At 41.1% G+C, this 24,745-nt stretch overlaps 2 pseudogenes; one reads left to right on the top strand and one right to left on the bottom strand.

Annotated features, from left to right (window-relative positions):
- LOC117441148 (zinc finger protein 208-like) overlaps window positions 1–24,745 on the bottom strand; it is a 447,659-nt pseudogene that overhangs the window by 326,056 nt on the left and 96,858 nt on the right.
- LOC117441147 (zinc finger protein 721-like) overlaps window positions 1–24,745 on the top strand; it is a 424,075-nt pseudogene that overhangs the window by 235,277 nt on the left and 164,053 nt on the right.

Genomic DNA, 24,745 nt, shown 5'->3' on the forward strand with positions numbered 1-24,745 from the left:
TAGCTGCTTGCAACTCTCTGTGTTATCAGAGAGCAGATATAATACGGGAGTTTACCCAACAAAGCTTTATAGATAAAAGTGTACCAGTGACTGAGCCTCCGTACAGAGAGAGATGGTAAACCTGCCTTGGTATACAGTGTACAGTGATGTGTAAGCGCTTTACAATTTGTGACAAATCTCAGAGCACTGTGATACGCAGCATCCAATTTGCTCAGGTAATTGGCAGGTGCATTCATATAGACCAGATCACCATAGTCCAGCACAGGTAAAAAGGTCACAGTGACTAGCCTTTTCCTGGCCTCAAGCGAGAAACAGGACTTGTTTCTGAAAAAGAAACCTAGCCTAACCCTCAGTTTTTTAAGCAGGTTATTGACATGAAGTTTAAAAGAGAGACAATCATCAAGCCAGATACCAAGGTATTTGTAACAGGCAACAACTTCAAGTTTTGTTCCTTGCGTAGTTACAATATCTAAAACAGGCTCTGGTGTCTTTTTAGCTTTTGAAAAGAGCATTACCTTGGTTTTATCCACATTTAAAAGAAGCTTTAATTCAGAGAGCTGAGTCTGAATAATGTTAATAACAGCCTGTAATTTAACAACAGCCTCCTGAATGGAGGGACCTGCACAATACATCACAGTATCATCCGCATAAAAATGTAAAGTAGCTTCATCCACATTATCACCTACACTGTTAATATATATGGAGAATAAAAGTGGTCCTAAAACAGAACCTTGTGGTACACCATTAGAAATGTTTAACCATTCAGAAGACAGCCCATCAAAGTGAACACATTGGGACCTTTCAGAGAGGTAGTTCACAAACCACCCCACTGCATGGCTGGATATGCCTATACTGAGTAGCCTCTGCTTTAAGATGCGATGATCAACGGTGTCAAATGCTTTGGAAAGGTCAATAAAAAGAGCTGCACAACTCTGCTTATTATCTAAAATAGTAGTAATGTCATTTACCACTTTCATTGTCGCAGTGATGGTGCTGTGTTTCTTTCTGAAGCCTGACTGATGTTTAGACAGGATGTCATTTATACATAAAAACTCCTTTACTTGTTCACTCACTAAGCGTTCAAGAACCTTAGCCAGAACTGACAATTTAGAGATTGGCCTATAGTTATTTAAAATAGTTGCCTCCCCTCCTTTCAGTAAAGGCAAGACATAAGCAGACTTCCATACTTTTGGAATTGTGTTCGTGCTGAGGGAGAGGTTAAAAAGAGAAGTAAGGGGTGGAGCAATAAAATCTGCAGCTATCTTTAAAAAGAAAGGTTCTACGTTGTCCGGGCCAGCCGGTTTCCTAGGATCTAACTTGGATAATGCTTCATGAACAATACCAATAGTTAAAGGAGTAAAACTGAAAGGGTTTTCCAGACCACATTGTTCAGAGTCAAGGATTGGAGCGTTCACAGGAGCCACACAGCCAAACAGAGAGCCACAAGACACAAAATGCTCATTAAAGCAATTTAGCATAGTAGCCCTGTCTGATATAGTGCCAGATGCTGTGGTAAGGCACGGAGGTAGCTCATTTGGGATATCACCAGTGGAAATCGATTTTATTTATATTTATAGATATTAGATATAGATATTAATTATTAATGCTGTAAATTACCTTTAATATGTCTAACTATATTCAAATGTGTTACCTTTTTATAGAAGTGATTATAATGTTATGCCAATATTTTCCTATGGTAAAATTTAGTTTTGCACTTTTATTTTGGTAGTAATAAGATCGGGACTCTTATTTTGAAGGAACTTTTTACCGGAAGTGAATGGACAACATTCCTCTTTGCTTTTCGTTCGGGTTCATCTTGCGCTGTATCAGTTGAATCACTTTGAACATTCGTTTGAGATGTTGACGGGTTGGCCGAACTTTTTACCCCACAGTCAAACAACTTACTTTGCTTCGCCATTTTTCGTAAAAACAAACACACGGCGCACCGCGCACGCGAGTAAACGTGCATCATTTTCTGGCTCTGTAATCACACCAATGCACGTGCAACTTAAGTATCAGGTTCCGACTTTTTTCCCCATCCTCCCGGAACCGTCCCGAAATACAATCTAAGCCGTCTCGAATTTAAAATGTTTGTTTTTCTACATTATCATTAGTTAAAATCATTCAAAGTGACCTTTAACATAATAAAACATCATACAAATCATTAGATGATAATTCATCAACCTTTTTATTTGAGTAAATCATTCAATCACAGAAACAAAGGCCACATATATTTAAACACACACACACAAACGAGAAAATTACTCTAATATTGAATCCAATCAAGTCCCATCCAATTAACAAAACAATCCAACACTGTCCTGAAGACAGAACCCAGAGTACCCGCTAACAGGATGACGGCCTGTCAGTCAGGAGGCCTTGACGAACGGCCCCTCGCACACAGGCGGGAGAGAGAGATCTCGTCTGGATTGGAAAGCTCGAAAATACATCATAGACGCATGTTGTAGTCTTTTTGCATATTAGAAACGGAGTTGGTGAAACTAAAACTGGGTCTGGTTCTGCTGTGCGTTTTTGTGATGTAACGGTAAAACATTTCAGAATTCCTCCACGGGATGCCATTGTACATCACTCAACCCGCGAAATACACACTCAGTACATAGCTAGACCCGCGAATTAGCGGGCCAGGAACTGTCGCTACATGTGTGGGTATTTCGTGGGTTGCTAAATGTTTTGTGCGTGTGTGTTTATGTTGACAAGGAGGTTTAATAACTGTGTGCTACACATCGCTGTTTGTAGTAGAGTTAGCAGGGTATTTTTATTTTAACTCTCGTCCCAAATTCGTCCCAAAATTATTTTTTATCCTCCCCGACACTATTTTTCTCGACTACGGGACGTCCTTAAGTATGGAAGCCCATTTCCGCCACTTGAAAAAAATAAAATCCCCATGAAAAGTCATAATTATGAGATAAAAAGTCATAATTATGAGATAAGAAAGTCGAAACAATGAGATAAAAAGTCATAATAATGAGATAAGAAGTGCGCATGCGCTGCAGTGGTGCTGTCTTCAAAGGTCCCTTCATCACCTTGCTGCTCTCCACCATGCAAACGGCATCTAGTAGAGATGTTAAGATTCACCGATTCGCATCGGTGCATCGGCATAAACGTTCAAGATGCGAGTGCACCGGTTGAAAGAGTGCACATCGGCTACAGTTTGGGTTGAACCGGGTTGAACTCGCGATGCATCGATTGCGTAGCGTCTTTGCATCGGTAAAAAAACCGATTCATTCATATAAAATCCCCTCATCCTGTCAACGCTCAGCAGAGACGATCTTTGATTTGGATATTTGCTTCGCCCGAGGCCGAGAGTCTCAGTTATCAACACACACGGAAGTTGAGGAGAAAGAGAAACACAGCGCACCGAAAAATACCTACAAATCAAACGTTTGGCAACACTTCGGATTGTTCAAGAAAGACGGTGTAATAGTCCTGTATGCTATATAGTTGACCGCAGGTCATGGAGAGTGATCAGGTATCCGTAGACCTTTGTATGAGGTACAGGTCTACAGCCATGATACAGCCATGATACATAGATCCGTCCTAGATGCGGGCTTGCATACACACAGTATCACTCCGCAGCCGCACCCCATCAGTAACGTCCTGATGGTATATGTGCGCGGCACTATATACTACAGTCAACTTGAAAAATCACTCGCAAATTGTAAACGATGCCGAGCCGCTTTAAAGTACACAAGTAGTACGAGGAACTTAGCGACGCACATAAAGAGGCGACATGGGGTCTGCGGCTGAAAAGAGAAACCTGAAAGTTAGACTATGAGTTAAATCACTCAGTGAGGTGTTCTGTCAGAGAGAGTGGTGTTTAGTTTACAGCAGCCTGTGACGGCCAATCACAGTTTAATGTCTTCCTCACTGTAAGCAGTTATGAAATACCTGTTTGTGAAAGGTTATTTGTATTCTTTATTGTTCCTATAGAACCCACTGCTTTCTGCTCACTGGTGAGTCAGCCTCTGGATGAGTGTTAAGCACATCAGTCAGCAGCTGTATGGGCATGGCACTGTGGTAGCTGTTATTTGCACATTGTTAATCATGAGCAATGCATCCTTACATTGTTTAACTGTGAGGTGTTATACAATTGTACTGTACTCTGGAGAGCTTTTAAAGGTACAAAAATAAACGGCATGATGGGATGTGCAGTACCAAATATGTAAAGCACTTTTTTGTTAATGTATGATTTGCTGCATATAAGGAATAAAACAAAAATCCTCTGTCGTACCAAATTGAAGTATCATTATTTTTGCATTGTGTTGAATAGCACCGAATCGCATAATATTGAATCAAATCGTATCGAACTGTATCGCAACAGGGGTGAATCGTATCGTATCACCTGGTGTTTCAAATGTATCGTTAATGTATCGTGGCAACGTATCGAGATGCGCATCGCCCTCAGTGATGGAGATGCACATCCCTAGCATCTAGTCCTAAATAAGGTAACTATTACAGGTGACTTTTGTAAATGTTAGATGTTAAATATAGCCTATATTGCAGCTAAACTACAACAATTCAGTTTATAGCTTTGACATTACCTGTTATGAATATAATATATATGCCTATAGTTTTGTGGTAACGTTCACAGGTTAGAGTTAGAGCAACTCACAGCAGCAGTATGCCTACACTATTGTCATTAGTGGCGTGAACGTTACCACAAAACTATAGGCATTAGCAGGTAATGTCAAAGCTATGAACTGCATTGTTGTAGTTTAGCTGCAATATAGGCTATATGTAACATCTAACATTTACAAAAGTCACCTGTAATAGTTACCTTATTTAAGACTAGATGCCGTTTGCATGGTGGAGAGCAGCAAGGTGATGAAGGGACCTAGACAGCGCCACTGCAGCGCATGCGCACTTCTTATCTCATAATTATGACTTTTTATCTCATTATTTCGACTTTCTTATCTCATAATTATGACTTTTTATCTCATTATTATGACTTTTTATCTCATTATGACTTTTTATCTCATAATTATGACTTTCTTATCTCATTATTATGACTTTTTATCTCATTATTTCGACTTTCTTATCTCATAATTTCGACTTTCTTATCTCATAATTATGACTTTTTATCTCATTATGACTTTTTATCTCATTATTATGACTTTTTATCTCATTATTATGACTTTTTATCTCATAATTAGGACTTTTCATGGGGATTTTATTTTTTTCAAGTGGCGGAAATGGGCTTCCATACTTAAGCTCGAGCCCTGGTCACAACAATAATTAAATATCACTCTTAATACAAAAAATAATTAACATTAATCTATTTTGGGGTTCACTTTTAGCTGTTTGCTGTCCTTATTTATTTGTGTTAAAAACTGCCACTGATGGCAACCAAAGGCCAAGAAGTGCTCTACTGCTCTACTATATTTGGCAAAGCTAAAAAAAAAAGAGATGAATCATACTGAATAAATATTTACTGTGAATGTATGCAAAAATGTATATATATATATATATATATATATATATATATATATATATGGCACATTGTCACCACCCGATCTGCAGCCCTGCCCAATCTGCAGTGCGCATGTGCGAGAAGGTCCGCCATATTTGACAACTCCATACGGCAACTCTAATAGGACATTTGACGTCTAGACGGCTGCCCGATTTGCATCGTGCATGCACGAGTCATAAACGTCTCAAATATCTTTGTATTAAAATATTTTGTTATTTGAAATAAAATGAAGTACATTCACAGTTAATGTAATTAGATATAAATTATGAATGCCATACATATTGCATAAATTCAGTCAATATTTCTTCAGTATGTATGATAGCTGTCTAACAGAAGTTAAATTCATTCCTCACTTATTCTGACAATGTACTTAACCCAATAAAATGACCCAATAAAAAGAGTTGTTAAATAATAGTGAAGTCACGTTGTAATAACAATAACTCATCTCTCTCGAGTTTTATTTTTGAGCTTTGCTAAAAGCCACTCTGTCAAGTGTCCATCTTGGGTTTAAATGTTCCAAAACAGTTATTTAAATGCAAGAAATTACTCAAATGTTGAAAAACTACTTTTTCAATGATTTTACCTAGAAATGGGAGGTTTGATATGGGCTTGTAATTGTTAATTACTGAAGCGTCGAGATTATTCTTTTTTTAAGAGCGGTTTAATGACTGCAGTTTTCAGAGCCTGTGGAAAAACACCTGAGTGAAGAGACTCGTTTACTTTGACCTCATTCACACCAACGCAACTCCGGTTCAAGCTCCGTGCTAGAGCTTTTCAGGTTCAGAACCGGTTCTTCGGTTTAGCTCTGGCTCTTTTCACACCGCCCAGAGTCTGACTGGTGCTGCGTCATTGCGTCATCGTTTGCGTCATGACGTAACCGTTTGCGTGCCTGCTTCATAAAGCCAAACCGTGCGGAAACCCCTCACAGCTCACACCGACAACAACAACAATGGCCGATTGTGCTCCAGCTTCCTCTGTACCTCTTCGGAAGACCAGATTCACAGTAGGTAGCTGGTCTCTTCAGTGGACCACTGCTGCTTGTTAAGTTTCTCCATCGTTGTGTACAAACTGGATAAAATGCTGGCTTTTTGTTGTTGTTCAGGAGTTGATCCCGCCTCAACGTAAACGTGACGTATGCGGTGCTTTTCAAGCTCCAGCTCCGAACCGGCCCTGAAACACCGTTGGTGTGAATGAGGTATATGTGAAGTAGATCTGAGGCCATGCAAGGAAAAACATCTTTGAAAAACCCTGTTGGAATAATATCAAGGCAGCAGGAGGAGGATTTCAGAAGTTGAATAATGTCCTCTAGGTTTTTATCATTAATCTGATGGAACTGTGTCATGGTGTTTGTATTGATTTTAGGTGGACACAGGGACAACACATCTGCTGTACCTGATGCAGAGGCACTGACTGCTTGTCTGATTTTCTGAATGGGGGGGATACTGACACCGTGGGTCTGTCGACGGTAGCAAACAAGGCACGTGCATTGTTTTTGTTTTTGGCAATGATGTCGGAGAAGAAAGACTGTCGTGCAATTTACAATTCCAAATGATAAAAGCCAAGTCTCTCTTTATAGATTTCAAAGTGAACCTGGAGATTTGTTTTTCTCCACCTACGTTCAGCTTTTCGACACTCTCTTTTTTCTGCTCTCACGGTCATGGCCTTTCTCCATGGAGATCTTTTTTTGCCAGTCACTTCCTTTACCTTAGTTGGAGCAATGGCATCTATACATTTTTATTTTTGAATTAAAATGATCTACTAGCTCATTTACTGAGATGTTAGCAGGGGCAAGTGTGGAAGAAACATTCTGAGTTAGTATTATAGTGTTTTCAGTTAAATATCGCTTTGTGGTTACCTCTTCTTGAACATTTGTGTGAACAGAAATAGAGCTCTCAAAGGAATGATCAGAGAGCGCAACATCAGTCACCACAACCTCAGAGATATTCAGACCCTTTGAGATCATTAAGTCCAGAGTGTGCCCCTTATTGTGCGTGGGCTCCGTCACATGCTGAGTCAGTCCATTGAATTGATTTATTTAAAACAAGGGGCATTGTACATTAATCAACATATTACAAACATGTAAAAGTACTCAATTAGCCAAAAGGCTAGTTTTCATCGATAGTCCCTTTGCCAGATGGTGATTGACGTTCTGAGTGCTTGTTTATACAGTGATTCCAGTGGCCTTAGAGCTGTAGAGTGAGCATTAGACCAGCTGATCAGACGGTAGTAGATGTGGGAGAGGACCATTGAGTGAAGGTATAGCTTAGCTGCTGCAGATGATAGGAAGTTTCTAATGTATCTGTAATTTAACAGATTGCACTTTACTTTATTGCAGACATTTTTGATATGGGTTTTGAATTTGAGGTTTGTGTCAATATGTACTCCTCAGTACTTGTACTCTGAGACAACCTGAAGTCTCCTTCCAGAAAAGAAAACATCTTGTTCTGTTATAATGCTGTGGCCCTTGGAGAAGAACATACACACTGTCTTTGAGACATTTGGTTGCAAACAATTATTGTTAAAGATCAAATGCAAAGTTTTTTTTATAATTGCCAGTAAAATCGAAATCATATAGCTACAACACTATCTAAGATATTGCAGTATTAAAATCATAATCATAATATGCGTCTGGCAATGCGCAATATTTATTTTGTTCAACCCCCAACACCAAGTCCGACGATTTATTTTCTCAGCCGCTCCTCCGCAAAATGGCGTCGCGTGACATCAGAGTCACCAAAAAAACAAACCCTGGCTTATCGCTCACAGTGGCTCCCGCCGATAGTACAACATAGTTTCGTCTATCATGTCTGATTCTGAGTCGGAGGCCACCCAATATCTGGAGTATGTTGTCGACATCCAACCATATCTATACGAGAACTTGGCCGTGGGAATAGACGTGTTATTCCGAGTTGCGCTGTACTGGCCATCAGGAAAGCATTTCCTAATCCTGAAAGCGTTGCCTACACAGGATTTAAACCAGCCGTCAGTGAATGATCTGTGTACGGTTTCAATTATATGTGAATAATAATAAGTGAATGTGTAACACGAAATTCAGTAAAATAAATTACATGAATTACTTCAAGGTACTTGGGTATGGTTGTCTTATTGTATAATAGTTGTGCATAAAATGAAGAAAAACATTATGTGCAGTATGGTCAAAAGCATAAAAACAAACAAAATAATGTGCATAGTGTTTAATTATTTATTATTATAAGAACAAAATAGTGCCAAGGGCTCTGTAGCTTACCATCAATTAATCAATCAATCAATGTTTATTTATATAGCCCAATATCACAAATGTTACATTTGTCTCAGTGGTCTTCACAGTGTGTACAGAATATCAGTATGACAATACGACACCCTCTGTCCTTAGACCCTCACATCGTACAAGGAAAAACTTCCGAAGAAAACCAAGTTTAAAGGGAAAAATGGGAGAAACCTCAGGGAGAGTAACAGTAACGTCCCTCTCCCAGGACGGACAGACGTGCAATAGATGCCGTGTGTAAATTGAAAAGATAATACATTTGCAACATAGGTAGTCCAGATGTTTGGAAATGCATGTGTGTATAATAGGAAGATGAATCCACGAGGATATCCATCCAGGACCGATGATCCAGGACCACAGCCACGACTCAAGATCCAGCGCTCGTGATCCAGGACACAGGACCGCAGGATCATCCATGACTCCGGATCCCGGTGTATATATACACCAAAAAGAAAGAAATGTGGGGAAGCTGGGTTAATCGGAACATGAGAGTACACAGGTACAGACAGAGAGAAGGAAGAAGTAAGATGTCCCCCGACAAACTAAGCCTATATCAGCAAAACTAGGGGCTGAATCTAATCAGCCCTAACTATAAGCTTTATCAAAAAGGAAGGTCTTAAGCGCACTCTTAAAAACAGATAGGGTGTCTGCCGCCGGAACACAAACTGGAAGCTGATTCCACAAATGTGGAGCTTGATAAGAAAAGGCTCTGGTTCCCATTGTACTTTTAGAGATTCTAGGAACAACCAACAACCCTGCATTCTTGGAACGCAATGCCCCAGTAGGACAATAGGGTATAATGAGTTCTTTAAGGTAAGATGGCGCCTGCCCATTAAGGGCTTTGTAGGCGAGAAGAAGAATTTTAAATTCTATCCTGTGTTCTATAGGGAGCCAGTGTAAGGCAGCCAGAACAGGAGTAATGTGGTCCCTTTTCCTAACTCTGGTTAGTACACGAGCCGCAGCATTTTGAATCAGCTGAAGCAACTTGACTGACTTCTTGGTACTCCCTGATACAATAATCCAGCCTAGAAGTAACAAATGCATGGACTAGTTTCTCTGCATCGTTTTGAGGCAAGATATGCCTGATTTTTGCAATGTTACGTAGATGGAAGTAGGCGGTCCTGGAAATTGATTTTATGTGGGCGTTAAAGGATAAATCCTGATCAAATATAACACCAAGATTCCTTACAGTCTCACTGGAGGCCAAATTAATCCCATCCATAGTTAGTATGTCTTTAGATAATTTGTTTCGCAGATTCTTCGGGCCAAGTACAATAACTTCAGTTTTGGTCGTGTTTAACATCAAAAAGTTTAAGGTCATCCACGTTTTTAAGTCCTTAAGGCAGTCTTGAATTTTATTTAGATGATTAATTTCATCAGGCTTGATTGATAAATATAGTTGAGTATCATCCGCATAACAATGAAAGTTTACAGAATGATTCCTTATAATATTGCCTAATGGAAGCATATATAATGTGAACAAAATAGGTCCGAGCACTGAGCCCTGTGGCACTCCATGGCTAACTTTGGTTTGCGTGGAAGATTCATCGTTGACACGTACAAACTGAGAGCGTTCAGATAGATAGGACCTAAACCAGCCTAAAGCAGTTCCCTGTATGCCAACTAAGTGCTCTAGTCTTTGCAATAGGATATCATGGTCGATAGTATCAAATGCAGCACTGAGATCGAGCAAAACAAGAATAGAGACAAGTCCCTTGTCTGAGGCTATTAGAATGTCATTTGTGACTTTAACCAGAGCTGTCTCTGTGCTATGATGTGTTCTAAAGCCAGACTGAAAATCTTCAAATAAATCATTGTTTTTTAATTAATCACACAACTGTTTTGCGACCGCTTTCTCAAGAATTTTTGAGAGGAACGGAAGATTCTAGTTTACTATCTAGTGTAATATTAGAACTTACGTTTCCGGGAGCTGTTGATAACACTATACTGGTCAAAGGCAAGAGGTCATTAATTTTGTTTCTAAGAGTAACAATTTTATCGTTAAAAAAGCACATAAAATCATTACTACTGAGTGCTATGGGAATAGAAGGCTCAATGGAGCTGTGGCTCTCTGTCAGCCTGGCTACAGTGCTGAAAAGAAATCTTGCATTATTCTTATTCTCATCTATTAATGAAGAGTAGTAGGCTGCTCTTGCTTTACGCAGTGCTTTCTTATATTCATTGAGAGTAATATGCCAAATTAAACGAGATTCCTCAAGTTTAGTGGAACGCCATATCCTTTCAAGTTGTCTAGACTTTTGCTTTATTTTGCGGGTTTCGGCATTATGCCATGGAGCTAATCTATGTTGTTTTATTTTCTTCTTTTTCAAAGGAGCAACAGAGTCTAATTTTATTCGCAGCGCATCTATAGCACTATCAACAACATGATCAATTTGGGGTGGTGTACATTTTGTATAAGTTTCCTCCCCTACATGCAGACATGCTATCGAGTTAAGTATTGGTGGAATCTCTTCCTTAAATGTGGCTATAGCACTAACAGATAGGTTTCTGCTGCAAGAGCTTTTGACTAATGCTTTGTAGTCTCGTAATAATACTTCAAAAGTTACTAAGAAATGGTCGGATAAAGCAGGATTATGCGGTTCGACTAATAGTTGCTCAATTTCAATACCATAAGTCAGAACAAGGTCGAGAGTGTGATTATAGCAGTGGGTTGGTTTATTTACACTCTGACAGAAACCAACAGAATCTAATATAGAGTTAAATGCAACAGTAAGGCTATTTTTATCATCGTCAACATGAATATTAAAGTCACCTACGATAATTACTTTGTCTGTTTTAAGAACCAAAGTTGATAAAAACTCAGAGAATTCTGATAAGAATTCTGAATAAGGACCTGGTGCACGATACACTGTAACAAATAAGATTGGCTGCAAAGTTTTCCAGGTCGGATGCGTAAGACTAAAAACGAGGCTTTCAAAGGAGGTATAATTTAATTTTGGTTTAGTATTGATAAGTAAACTTGAGTCAAAGATTGCTGCAACTCCACCTCCTCGGCCCGTGCCTCGAGCAATATGAGTGTTGACATGGCTGGGTGGAGTGGCCTCATTTATGCTGACATATTCTTCATGTCTCAACCAAGTTTCAGTGAGACAGCATATATCAATATTATAATCTGATATTAAATCATTTACCAATATTGCTTTAGATGCTAGAGATCTTATGTTTAAGAGACCACATTTAATCTTCCTGTTTTGTTGCACTGTAGTAGTTGTTACATTTACTTTTATTAGGTTATTATGTATGACACCTCTATTAGGTTTTACCTTAAATTGTCCTTGGGCAGACACACACACCGCTAATATTGGGTATTTTATTGGGTTCGGGATTCCTATGGATGACTGCCTAGGAGAGAGCGCAGAGAAGCGTGTAAGACTGGGACTCTGCCTCCTGGTCTCAACTCCAGTTTGTCATGGATTAAGTCCACAAAGCCCTGAAATGTTTGCCGAAATGAGATCTGCACCTTTCAAAGTAGGATGAATGCCGTCTCTCTTAATCAGACCAGGTTTTTCCCAGAAGGCTGTCCAATTATTTACGAAGCCCACATTGTTTGCTGGGCACCACCAAGACAACCAGCGCTGACCACCATATGAACTCTGAAAGAAACACAGCAGAAATCCTTAACACACCCCAGAGTTATTGTCCAGTGACCAGCTGCTCAACGGAAGAGTATTTTTGAATCATCTGGATTTAAATGCATCACTCATATCAGACTTCAAACCTAACATGACCACAGCAGGGTTTCCGCTAGGATTTTTTTCTCGCCGGTCAAATGTCCGGGCAGAATTTATTTTACCGGACAAATTTGAAACTTACCGGTCATATTTCAATAATAATAAGAGTTGTGTAGCAGAGTTTCCGTTAGCAGGTAATTACCGGACTATGAGCAGATATGCTTCAGTTTAAAAGTCAGTTCACGGGGCTCATTTTTATATTGCTTCAGTTTATAATCGTAACAGATCGAAAAATTCAGATTCATTTTTCAATAAATTATTCCACAGACAACAAACAACATAATTATTACATTCAAACAAACTACTTGTAGTAGATAACGTACATTATTCAAAAGTTTACATTACATTTGAATAATAACACGGGAGAAACGGATCCTCTCTTTTCCCCTCTCCCTCCCTCCCTCTCTCCTGACAGCCCGTCAGTTTCTCATGCAGCTCCTGCAGCTCGCTATTTTTTTATTTTATTTTTATTTATCCTTTATTTATCCAGGAATGTCCCATTGAGATACAAGATCTAAACAGAGGGCGGGGCTTCAGGTGATTATACAGAGCTGCGTGTCTCGGTCAGACTCAGCAGCTGATCTGATCTCTCTCTCGTCCGGTTACACTTCACTCGCGTTTATGTCCATATCGATCAGATCCAGCTCTCCTGATCGGCCTTTATAGAGAGCACCGATCAAACTATTAAGAGTGAATATCGGCCGATAATGACCGGCGGCCGATCGATCGGAGCCTCCCTAATTATTACCAGACATTTTGACCGGCAGGTTTTGAATTTACCGGTTTTTAATAAATGTTACCAGCTAAAAACCGGTAATTACCGGCTAACGGAAACCCTGGACCACAGCAGTCTTCTCAAACGACACGTCCCACATGTGTTTCCCGGTCTGCGTCATAGCTTGAGCCCGTGCAGAATTTTCATTGAAGTGTAGTCCGGCTAATTGTACTATGCATCAAAAAATAATAATATAAATTGTGTAGGACAATTCACCAAAATAAATCCTGTGACGACTCGTGTGTGTGTGTGTGTGTGTGTGTGTGTGTGTGTGTGTGTGTGTGTGTGTGTGTGTGTGTGTGTGTGTGTGTGTGTGTGTGTGTGTGTGTGTGTGTGTGTGTGTGTGTGTGTGTGTGTGTGTGTGTGTGTGTGTGTGTGTGTGTGTGTGTGTGTGTGTGTGTGTGTGTGTGTGTGTGTGTGTGTGTGTGTGTGTGTGTGTGTGTGTGTGTGTGTGTGTGTGTGTCCCTGGCAGGCCAGTGGGGGAACCCCTTCATCTTGGCGAACACCAGGGGGGTATACTGCGAAGCAGGATTTTCGCTTAGCCGGCTAAATTCAGGGAAAACTCCGGCTTTCCGGTCATCCGAAGCTGGTTCTCTTTTTAGCAGGCTAGATCTCCATGGTAATATATGCTAAGCAGCTAACCTGGTCGGGACCAGGTTAGGTTGCAGGCTAAGAGCTCAACTCAGTGAAAGCACCGCCTGCTGACCAATCAGAGCTCAGTGTGCGGAGTTTAAAGCGATCAAGTCATATTACAGGAGAAAGGAAATACAGAAAAACTGCCGTCGCAGGAAAGACGGCCGACAAAAATCACCGACTGTGTGAACATGAATAGAATATCACCTCCATCTTCAGAGCAATCTGACTATTATAACATTAGCGTTAAGAAAGCTTACTTAAATATCGGCCACAACATAAGTAACCGGATCAGAGTACATTAAGTACAGTCCGCGGCATATCACTTCATAATGTATCATATATCTCCTTATCTGAGTCAGCTGAGCCGTATCTGGCCGTGCAACACTCACTGTGTCACATACTGTATGCAGAAGTATTATTTTAAGCAACACATAAGTTGACGAAACACTCGAGACAAATGTAATTGAAGTCAGATCGTGTTTTAGACGGGGCAGTGATATCATAAACCTGTTAATGTACGCATTCAAACACTTTTTCTTTTGCCAGCTGTATTCACCTTGCAGGTGCAGCTCTGAGGCTTTGATCCTGGATAAAGTGTTTAAGTCATGGATGTTTAAAGTTTAACTTCTTCATTTTTGACTAGTATTAAAGTTCACTTTTCATTCAGGAAGTATGACGCTGCGCTGTCAGTACGCTTCTCCATGTTTGTGATTGGTCGAATGCTCCAGATACCACCCCTTTCATGTGAACGCGCACCTAACTAGATAGGACACGGCTGGCTTGAGCGATCCACTTGATAACCAGCGTCGTAGTACAGTTTAGCGAGAGCGCGTATGTTTTGGATTAGGCCAACCGGCTAACTCAAACATATCCAGGTTAGGTTGAACCAGCTTCGTAGCATAGGCCCCAGGTCTCCCTGTTTGAACTGGTCCCGTAGCAGCCTGCGGTCGCTCGTTAGCTGTTCTAATGAAGGGAAACACAGTGAAGGCACGGCTCTTTGCAGCTGGTGCTGCTCTTCTCAGATTCTGCTGAGTTACACGTTACTGCCTCCTGGTGCTGCAGAGATTTCATGAAGTGAAGGAGGTTTTTCTTCTATAAAGCAGCTGTGGGCAGCAGATACTGTGAGAGTCACAGACATGAATACATAGGTCAAGGCAGACTGGTTCACAAACTCTCCTGTTTTGCCGATCCGGTGCTTGAACAAATAACTCTACACCCCTGGCCGAAATGTCCCTAAAATGAAGTCCGAGTTTGAAATATATCTCAAATAATGTATGTATTTCCCCACATAAACATAACAGTCTGCAATGAAACGGCTGTCTCCTGTGGGCTCCACTTCCTACTTTCTCTCTCTTTTTTTTCCCTCTAGGGGCTTCGTACAATACAAAAACAAATGCAAATATTTTATTTTAAAAAGTAAAGTCCTTTCGAGTAATCTGTCTCAAGCCTAAGTCTCAAGTCATGAATACCAAGTCAAAGTCAAGTCGAGTCTTTTATCAATGTTAGTCAAGCAAGTCTCAAGTAAAAAATTAGGCAAGTCAACTCATTTGACTCGAGTCAAGTCATGTGACTCGAGTCCCCCACCTCTGGTATATACTTTGGTTATAATATTACTGTATCAAATATAATAAACACAAACAGTTGATAAGTAGTATTTTGTTAACTCAAGGTTTATATTAAAGGGGACCTATCATGCAAAATGCGTGTGTGTGTGTGTGTTCAGGTTGGTTCAGGTGCTGATGAGCCGCACCTGTGGGCGGATGCCTATCTGATGAGCTGCACCTGATAAAGCGGGATAAAGGAGGAGCCTAGGCGGTTGCGTCGGTCACACTCCTCTGGACACTTTCTCGGTGCCAGCCTCGGGGACCTGTGGCTGGTTTTTGTCATTATATTGTAAATAAGAGAATAAACACTTGTTATTCTCTTACCCTTCGTCTCGCCTCCCTGCTTTTTGTTGCAGCCCAGGAGCCGGGTACGAAGGGTAAGAGAATAACAGAAATAACAAGTGTGGTGTGGAGGGGTCGTCACAATCCCTTGAGCAAACGGAATTTTTAGAACTACCTGGCAGCCATAGTAGTGAATGGGAAATGCACGCTCTTCGGTGCGAAGAATAAAATGACAATTAGTGTTGTCACGATACCAACATTTTGGTTTCGATACCGATACCAAGTCAAGAATTGCGATTCCGATTCTTTTTCGATACTTTTCTTAAAAAAATGGAAATATGGAATATCGGCTTTAAAATTAGGAATAACAGATGATTTTAGCAGTCAGAACAACTAAAGCAGCAGTGTTACTAAGAACAGAAACGCCAAAGAGTCACATCTAATATAAATATATATAAAAGCATTTATTTTAATTGTGTAGCAGTGAGTTTAACATTTTGGCAGCACTGTTGAGCATTTTGAAAATGTATTTTCATGCCTCTGTGCAAGGCTTAGTCTTTCTATCTTTATAGCCACTGGTGTAAAGTAACTAAGTTCATACACTCAAGTACTACTTGGGTACAATTTTGAGATACTTGTACTTTATTTAAGTACTTCAATGTTTCTTTTGCTACTTTGTACTTCTAATCCACTACAGTTCAGAAGTACATGGTGTACTTTTACTCCACTACAGTTCAGAGGTACATGGTGTACTTTTACTCCACTACAGTTCAGAGGTACATGGTGTACTTCTAATCCACTACAGTTCAGAGGTACATGGTGTACTTCAACTCCACTACATGTATTGAATCCCTTTAGTTACTTCACAGATCTGGATGAATGATGTGAAATCTAACCAAGTGTTGAATCAGACTTTAGTTCCACCTGGAGTAAATCCACCAGCTACCCTGCAGTCTACAAAGTACTTCAAACTAGCTGCACCTTTACCAGCTTTGAGAACACTTTCATGATCAATCATTATAAAACATATCATATATATTATTCTGAAATGGACCAATCTGCACCATGACTACGTTTACTGTCGCTATTTTAATACTTTTACTTGAGGAACATTTTGAATGCAGTACTTTTACTGTAACAGAGTATTCCTACACTCTGGTGCTTCTAGTACAAGACCTGAGTACTTTTACTGTCGCTACTTTAACTATATTTTGATGAGAATACTTTTGTACTTTTATTTGAGGAACATTTTGATTTCAGGATTATTCCTACATTCTGGTACTTCTACTTTTAACTCAAGTACACGACCTGGGTACTTCTACTTTTACTCAAGTACAAGATATATACTTATACCACCTCCGTTTATAGCCTATAGAAAACGAAGGCTAAAGCTAACGTTAGCAGATAGTGATGCTAGTTTGCTAGTTAAGTTTGCTCAACGATAATATTGCGACAGAAAAACTTTTCAGTGCACATCACGCTCTGCTGCTCCGACAGGGAGCTCTGCTCTGAACACCTGAACGGCCCGTTCACAGACTTCTGGCGTCTTTTTTGTCAACAAGCCGAGGCGCAGCGGCAGTTGCACTCCCACTTGCAGCCATGCTTCTCGTTTTCTCACATGCTCTGGCAGCTCGCACGTGGCCACGTGCACGAGAGAGGGGAGGGATTTAGAGCGTGCTTGAGAGGAGCGGGACTGCAGGCACGGCTGCAGTGCAGGGAGTGGAAGCAGAGCGCTGAACACACACGGCTCTTATTAAAAACGGCGCTTCTTCTTTCGTATAACGTTAGATGTCCAACTCAGTGTCGTGTAGCCATTCCCGCATCTCTGGTCCTAGGTCGAAGAGGCTGGCTTCCGAGGGTGGTCTATATAAGGGGCAGATGGTGATTATTATTATTATTATTATTATTATATGGAAAAACGGCGCTTTTTCACGGGAGTACTTTTCCCCGTCATTCTTAAAGTACCGATACTAATGAAACGGAGGAATCGTACCGTTTTTAACGGCAGGGTATCGCGGTACCTTTCAAGTATCGGTACACCGTGCAACACTATAAGCAATACAACTTAATAAAACTGCAATTCCGTTATCTGCGTTATCTGCTGTGCTCCGTGCGCTTTGAAATCTAATCAAAAGTTGTTTACCTCAATTCTTTGGCGTTTCTCCATCGCCCGGCTCTTTCGTTCTTTCAGTGGTTTCTTGTGCTGAAATATGGAGGGGACGGCTCCGGGTTTCAGCCTCCGTTGTACTATTAATGCTTCTGCACCAACAGACTTGATGATAGCAGGATCAACGTCGTATGCATCACACGCGAAGTGGTCAGAACACAACTTGCTCCATTTTGTCGTTTGCCAGCCAACACGATTCACTAAAATAATCAATTTTTGGCGGATGATTTGGTCTTTGGGAAATGCATGGGAAAACTCTCCCAGATCCCGCACCGTTCGTACAACAAAAAGCACAACAATGACCCATGTTAATTCCGTTTTCTTTTCGAAAAACATGTGACCGAGACTGCCGAGTCGGGATATTTGGTCCAGAAACTGTTTGGCAACAATGACGTCACGCGAGCGGAGGCTGCTGGGAATGTCATGTCAGAATTTCAGATGGCTTTGGGTCGAGTTTTGTATCAATAAAAACCCTTTTTTCGGGTGTATTATCTCGATTTAAATCAAATTAAAAATACAGGCAGTCTTAAAAACAACATTTCTATAAAAATGTAGCATATTTGGAAGCTTTGCATTTGATCTTTAAGCCAGGATGTAATATTCTCCAACACATCAGTGACCTTGGTTGCAGCCTCTTCTGCGGTTTTGCCATGAGTAAAAACAACTGTATCATCAGCATACATTAATACATCACATTCTCCACACACAGAAGGCAGATCATTTATGTACATACTTGTTACGTCCCCCTCTAGGGTAGAGGAAATCAACATACACCAGAATGGAATTGGTAATAATTATAAATGGGCTTATTTTAAATAGCAGAGGTAAACAAAATGGCAGGCATCCAGCCTGGAACAAACTAATTTGTCACAGGTTGAATAATAACCAAACAAAGGGAGGACTCTAACAAAAGCAGTCTACTTGCATACAAGGAAATAAACACTATTGCACTAAATAAGAAACTAAACTAAACCTCACTTTAAAAGTGGTACAACTAACACACATAATCTATACAAAAACGCAGCTAAACTAAAGGCAACAGTCACAAAATCCTAAACTACTCTAAACCACTCTAACCTCTAACTAAGCTACTCTAGACACTACTAACACACAATATCACACGGAGATGGGCACACAAGTTCAGGTCTAAGGACCAAGTAGCATCTGTCCCACATCAGAGCCTCCAGAGTGATGATTGTCCCCAGGCTTTGAAGTCATCTCCAGCAGGTGCGCTGCGATTGGAGTGCGTCGGGCCCGGCGTGCTCCAATCACAACCCTCAGGGGGCGGACCAGGAGATGGCAGCCAATGACGTCACGGCAATCGCACTGCTCATTTACATACAACATAGATTAACACAATAAAGACGACACGGAAGGCAGCAGCCGTAACAATACTAAACAGGATTGGGCCCAATACAGAGCCCTGTGGTACTCCAGTTGACAAACATAGTGCATTAGACTTATGGTTCTCAATTTGAACACATTGGGAGCAGGATGAAAGATACGAATTAAAGAGGTTGGTGAATTCTATAGAAACATTTAAATTGAGTATTTTTTGCAATAAGATGTTGTGAATAACAGTGTCAAAAGCTTTCCGTAAGTCAAGGAACACGGCCCCCGCAACCCCACCCCTGTCCATTGATGCCTTATCTTTCTCCATGAAGAAGCATGTTGCTGTTTCTGTTGAGTGATTAGCCCTGAATCCAAATTGCATTGGATGCAGTGGAAAGGAGCTGTTGTTGAGATGATTTGTTTGGCAATCAATTTCTCAAATACCTTGGATACTATGGGTAAGATACTGATGGGCCTATAGTTGGATATCATGAGAGGGTCCCCACCATAGTTATCAAGAACACAAAACAGTTATTTAGCCCCTCTGTCCTGGGGGTTGTCAACATGGATGTTAAAATCACCAACAATGACTAGACGGTCAAAGTCAAAACACACTATAGACAGCAGTTCAGTAAAGTCATCAAAAGAAGCTAAAAGAAGCTAAGAGCACAGCTGAACTCCCGCAGACCTGGGGGGGGGGGCCTACATTGGTTGTGATGGCAGATGACAGGGTTTGGTCAAGTTGCTCTCTACTGGTGAGGAAAGCGGCATACCAGTAAATCAGGTATGGATTTACTTCCATTTTGGCCATTTTTGACACCAAGATGTCTGCTTGTATTGTGTTGCTGCTGAGAAGTCTAGGAAGAGGGCTCTTGCATAGGTGTGACGTTTATATAAATGTTTAGTGATGATGTGAACCAGAGTAGCAACAGTACCACCCCCTTGCTTATAGGCAAATGGTATGGATCAAGTATGTCTTGTCCGTCACAATAGGTTTAGCTGAAGAGGTCATTCCTGTCACGGTTCTCATGGTGTCCCACACTTTTTTGGGGTCTTTGGCTTTAAAAGCATTTCCCAAAAGCTCTCTGTGTGTTTTGATTCCCTCAATTTGACTTTCAATTCTTTCTCTGTCTGTTCAAGTGCTCCTTAGTCTTTGTTTTTGAAAGCTATTTTCCTGGTTTTTATAACTTATTGTAATGTCCTTGTCACATATGATGTATTACTTGGATAGATTTGTATTTCTTTAGTGGGAACACAGAAGTTAATATAGTCTTTGGTAACAGTAGTTATTTCATCTGGTGAACCTTCCTGAAAAATTTCCCAATCTGTCCAATCAAAACAGGCTTTCAACTGTTCCCTACTTTCATTTGTCCATGTCCTTATTACTTTCTTTTCAGGTTGACTTCCCTTTAGTTTGGTCTTATACACTGGTATCATATTCACAACATTATGATCAGAGTTCAGTATTGGTGGTCTGTATTTAGACACATAGGCTCCTTTATCATTAACAAAGCATTTGTGCAGGATATTGTATTTCCTGCTGTGATCCCTAACATACTGTTGGAACCCAGGTAACACAGTCTCCAGGCGACATTGCTTCATGTTCCCGACCACTATTGCCGGTGCATCGGGGTGGCTGAGTTGCAGCTCGTGAACACAGTGTCCTCTGCCGCTGGGAGGCACGTAAACAACAAACAGTAAAATACACCCAAATTCTCTAAGCAGAGAAAAGGGTCTTAACGTCATGCCGAGAATTTCTACGTTGGGATTGCAGCTTTGACATTTTATTGAGTATGATCGGCACCACAGATCAATATTATACACGCAAACACCGCCTCCTCTGGTTTTCCCCGAGTTCGCATCCCTGTCTGCTCGAACAAGGGTGAGTCCGGGTACTTCAAAGAGAGATTCAGGCATCGTAGATTTTAGCCAACTTTCCGTAAAACATAATAAAGAGGCCTCGAGAAATTCATGACTGTACCTTGTGTTTGTCCTTAGTGTGTCCACGTTGTTGCTCAATGAGTGCAGGTTTGTGAGAATGATGGATGGAAGTGGTGGCCGGCTGAATCTCCGCCGTATTCTGAACGCCTCCCCTCCTTCCTCGTCTCTTTTTCCTGGTGTTTCTAAGCGGCTCCCGAGGGATTTCATCCAATAATGAAGAGCACAGATGGCTTGGTGTATTCGTAGGAGGCCGATCGCATTGTAGCTCTAGCATAGCCTCGTGTCTGTAGCAGGGCAGAGGCCGGGGCTCCTCGCCATACCTGTTCGTGCTGTCACTCAGGTGTGTCTTGGAAAGTTGAATGGCCAGACATGGTCTGCAGAAGGCAAATGTAATCCACAGGATCAAAAGCATGGTCTCTCAAAATGACGTTTCATACAGACAAGACAAAGTTTAGACAATAATTAGACCTCAAAAACAAAACCCAAGAGGAGCGGAGCATACTGAGACTCGCAGTGACAGGATGCCGTCTCCCTCTGTCTCCTGTATACCAGAGGTGGGAGTAAGTCATACATGTGCAAGTCTCAAGTTACTGGGGTGAGAGTCAAGCAAGTCAAGTCCTATGAAATCCTGATGAATAATCCCAGTTTAAATCAGTTAAAAGATAGTGGTTATGAAACTAGCGTTTTATTTTCAACAATGGAGAGTGGGGCTCTGAAATCATAAAACAGGTAATAGGGGGAATTGTGTGTGTGTGTGTGTGTGTGTGTGTGTGTGTGTGTGTGGTGTGTGTGTGTGTGTGTGTGTGTGTGTGTGTGTGTGTGTGTGTGTGTGTGTGTGTGTGTGTGTGTGTGTGTGTGTGTGTGTGTGTGTGTGTGTGTGTGTGTGTGTGTGTGTGTGTGTGTGTGTGTGTGTGTGTGTGTGTGTGTGTGTGTGTGTGTGTGTGTGTGTGTGTGTGTGTGTGTGTGTGTGTGTGTGTGTGTGTGTGTGTGTGTGTGTGTGTGTGTGTGTGTGTGTGTGTGTGTGTGTGTAGAGGTGCATGTGGTTAAAACGTAGCAGCCTGCGGTCGCTCGTTAGCTGTTCTAATGAAGGTAAACACAGTGAAGGCACAGCTCTTTGCAGCTGCTGCTGCTCTTCTAAGATTCTTCTGAGTTACACGTTACTGCCTCCTGGTGCTGCAGAGATTTCATGAAGTGAAGGAGGGTTTCTTCTATGAAGCAGCTGTGGGCAGCAGATATTGTGAGAGTCACAGACATGAATACATAGGTCAAGGCAGACTGGTTCACAGACTCTCCTGTTTTGCCGATCCGGTGCTTGAACAAATAACTCTACACCCCTGGCCGAAATGTCCCTAAAATGAAGTCGGAGTTTGAAATATATCTCAAATAGTCATGTGACTCGAGTCCCCCACCTCTGGTATATACTTTAGTTAGAATATTGCTGTATTACTGTATCAAATATAATATACACAAACAGTTGATAAGTAGTATTTTGTTAACTCAAGGTTTATATTAAAGGGGACCTATCATGCAAAATGCACTTTCGTACGTCTTTTATACATGAATATGTGTCCCCGGTGTTCCAGGGAACTCACCAAGTGTCAGAAAACACAACCCTCTCTATTTTCCTCCATACCCAAATCTCTAAAAAAGGGGCTGCAACGGATCTGATACAGACTGATCCAGATTTGAACACTTTACTGACGTCAGTAAAGTGGTGCTACGGCTATTGGTCAATTCTCCACCTATCGGGGGAATGAGAGGTTGGACCACGCTGGAGACGCTGTAGTACATATGCCAGGCCTGTAAATGGCGCTGTAGTCTGCCACAAAAGCAGCAAAGAAGACTTCCCTTGCATGGTTGCCATCGTTGCCCTTCTGTTTATTCTCCGCTGTGGCTCTTTTTCTATAGTTGTATGTGTTGATTTAAATTGACATGCATCCGCTAAGAAAAATAGTCCGTTGTTACCGTTTGAACTAACGTAGCAACAGCAGGAACTGCTTCCATAGCGTATTTTGAGGAGCTTTTTGATTACAGATTTGAAAACATCGCTCCTTGCTTTAAAAGTATCACAATTCATTATGTCAAACCTTGGAAAGTATCTAGATATCCCTGCCCTAATGCCAAAGGAACTGCACACTGAATATGTGTCGCCGTTTGATGTCTATGTCTGGACCGCTGCGTAAAAAGGAGGGTTTCTGCCCCATCACTTCTCTTCTTACTTCGATAAGAATAAAACACGGTGGACGGAGATCTCTTTTTCTCCCCCTCTTCTCCTCGCTGCAGCCCAGCAGCTGATCTCAGAGCAAGCTCCCCTCTCCTGCAGGGGGGCGTGGCCAGGTGCAGGGGGGCGTGGTCAGCTGCTGCTCACAGAATCAGCCCACTGCAAAAACAGTGCTGGAAAGAGCAAATAGAGCGAAATGAGGCGTGGCTAAAATGCAGGACCTTTTTGGTATTTTGAAAAAAAAAACGATATTTATATACTTTATATATATATATTGTATGGCCCTACAATATATTGTTCAAATATAGCATGATAGGTCCACTTTAAGTGAGTTTTTATTGTGTTAACTTGTGTATTTATGCTTTTTAGATTGACTTTCTCTCTTTCTCTGTCTGTCTGTTCTAGAAACCGAAAGGAAGAGAGAGACGTCACAGCTGTCAGCAATGTGACAAATCCTTTACAACATCTGGAAATTTAATGAGCCACCTGCATATTCACACAGGAGAAAAACCGTACAGCTGTGAAGAGTGTGGGATAACTTTCACTAGATCAGGTCATCTCAAAAGACATCAACTATTCATACAGGAGAAAAACCGTACAGCTGTGAAGAGTGTGGGACGACTTTCACTACATCAGGTGCTCTCAAATCACATCAACGTATTCATACAGGAGAAAAACCTTACAGCTGTGAAGAGTGTGGGACAACTTTCACTACATCAGGTGCTCTCAAATCACATCAAAGTATTCATACAGGAGAAAAACCTTACAGCTGTGAAGAGTGTGGGACAACTTTCACTCAACCAGGTGATCTCAAAATACATCAACCTATTCATACAGGAGAAAAACCTTACAGCTGTGAAGAGTGTGGGAAAACGTTCACTCAATCAAGTGCTCTCAAATCACATCAACGTATTCATACTGGAGACAAACCTTACAGCTGTGAAGAGTGTGGGACAACTTTCACTACATCAGGTGCTCTCAAATCACATCAACGTATTCACACTGGAGAAAAACCATACTGGTGTGAAGAGTGTGGGAAAACGTTCACTCAATCAAGTGCTCTCAAATCACATCAACATATTCATACTGGAGAAAAACCTTACAGCTGTGAAGAGTGTGGGACAACTTTCACTCAATCATGTGATCTCAAAACACATCACCTATTCACACTGGAGAAAAACCGTACTGGTGTGAAGAGTGTGGGACAACTTTCACTACATCAAGTGCTCTCAAAAGACATCTTCGTGTTCACTCAGGAGAAAAACCATAGTGGAGTGTA

Source organism: Pseudochaenichthys georgianus, unplaced genomic scaffold, assembly GCF_902827115.2.
Source record: "Pseudochaenichthys georgianus unplaced genomic scaffold, fPseGeo1.2 scaffold_151_arrow_ctg1, whole genome shotgun sequence".
NCBI classification, from domain to species: domain Eukaryota; kingdom Metazoa; phylum Chordata; class Actinopteri; order Perciformes; family Channichthyidae; genus Pseudochaenichthys; species Pseudochaenichthys georgianus.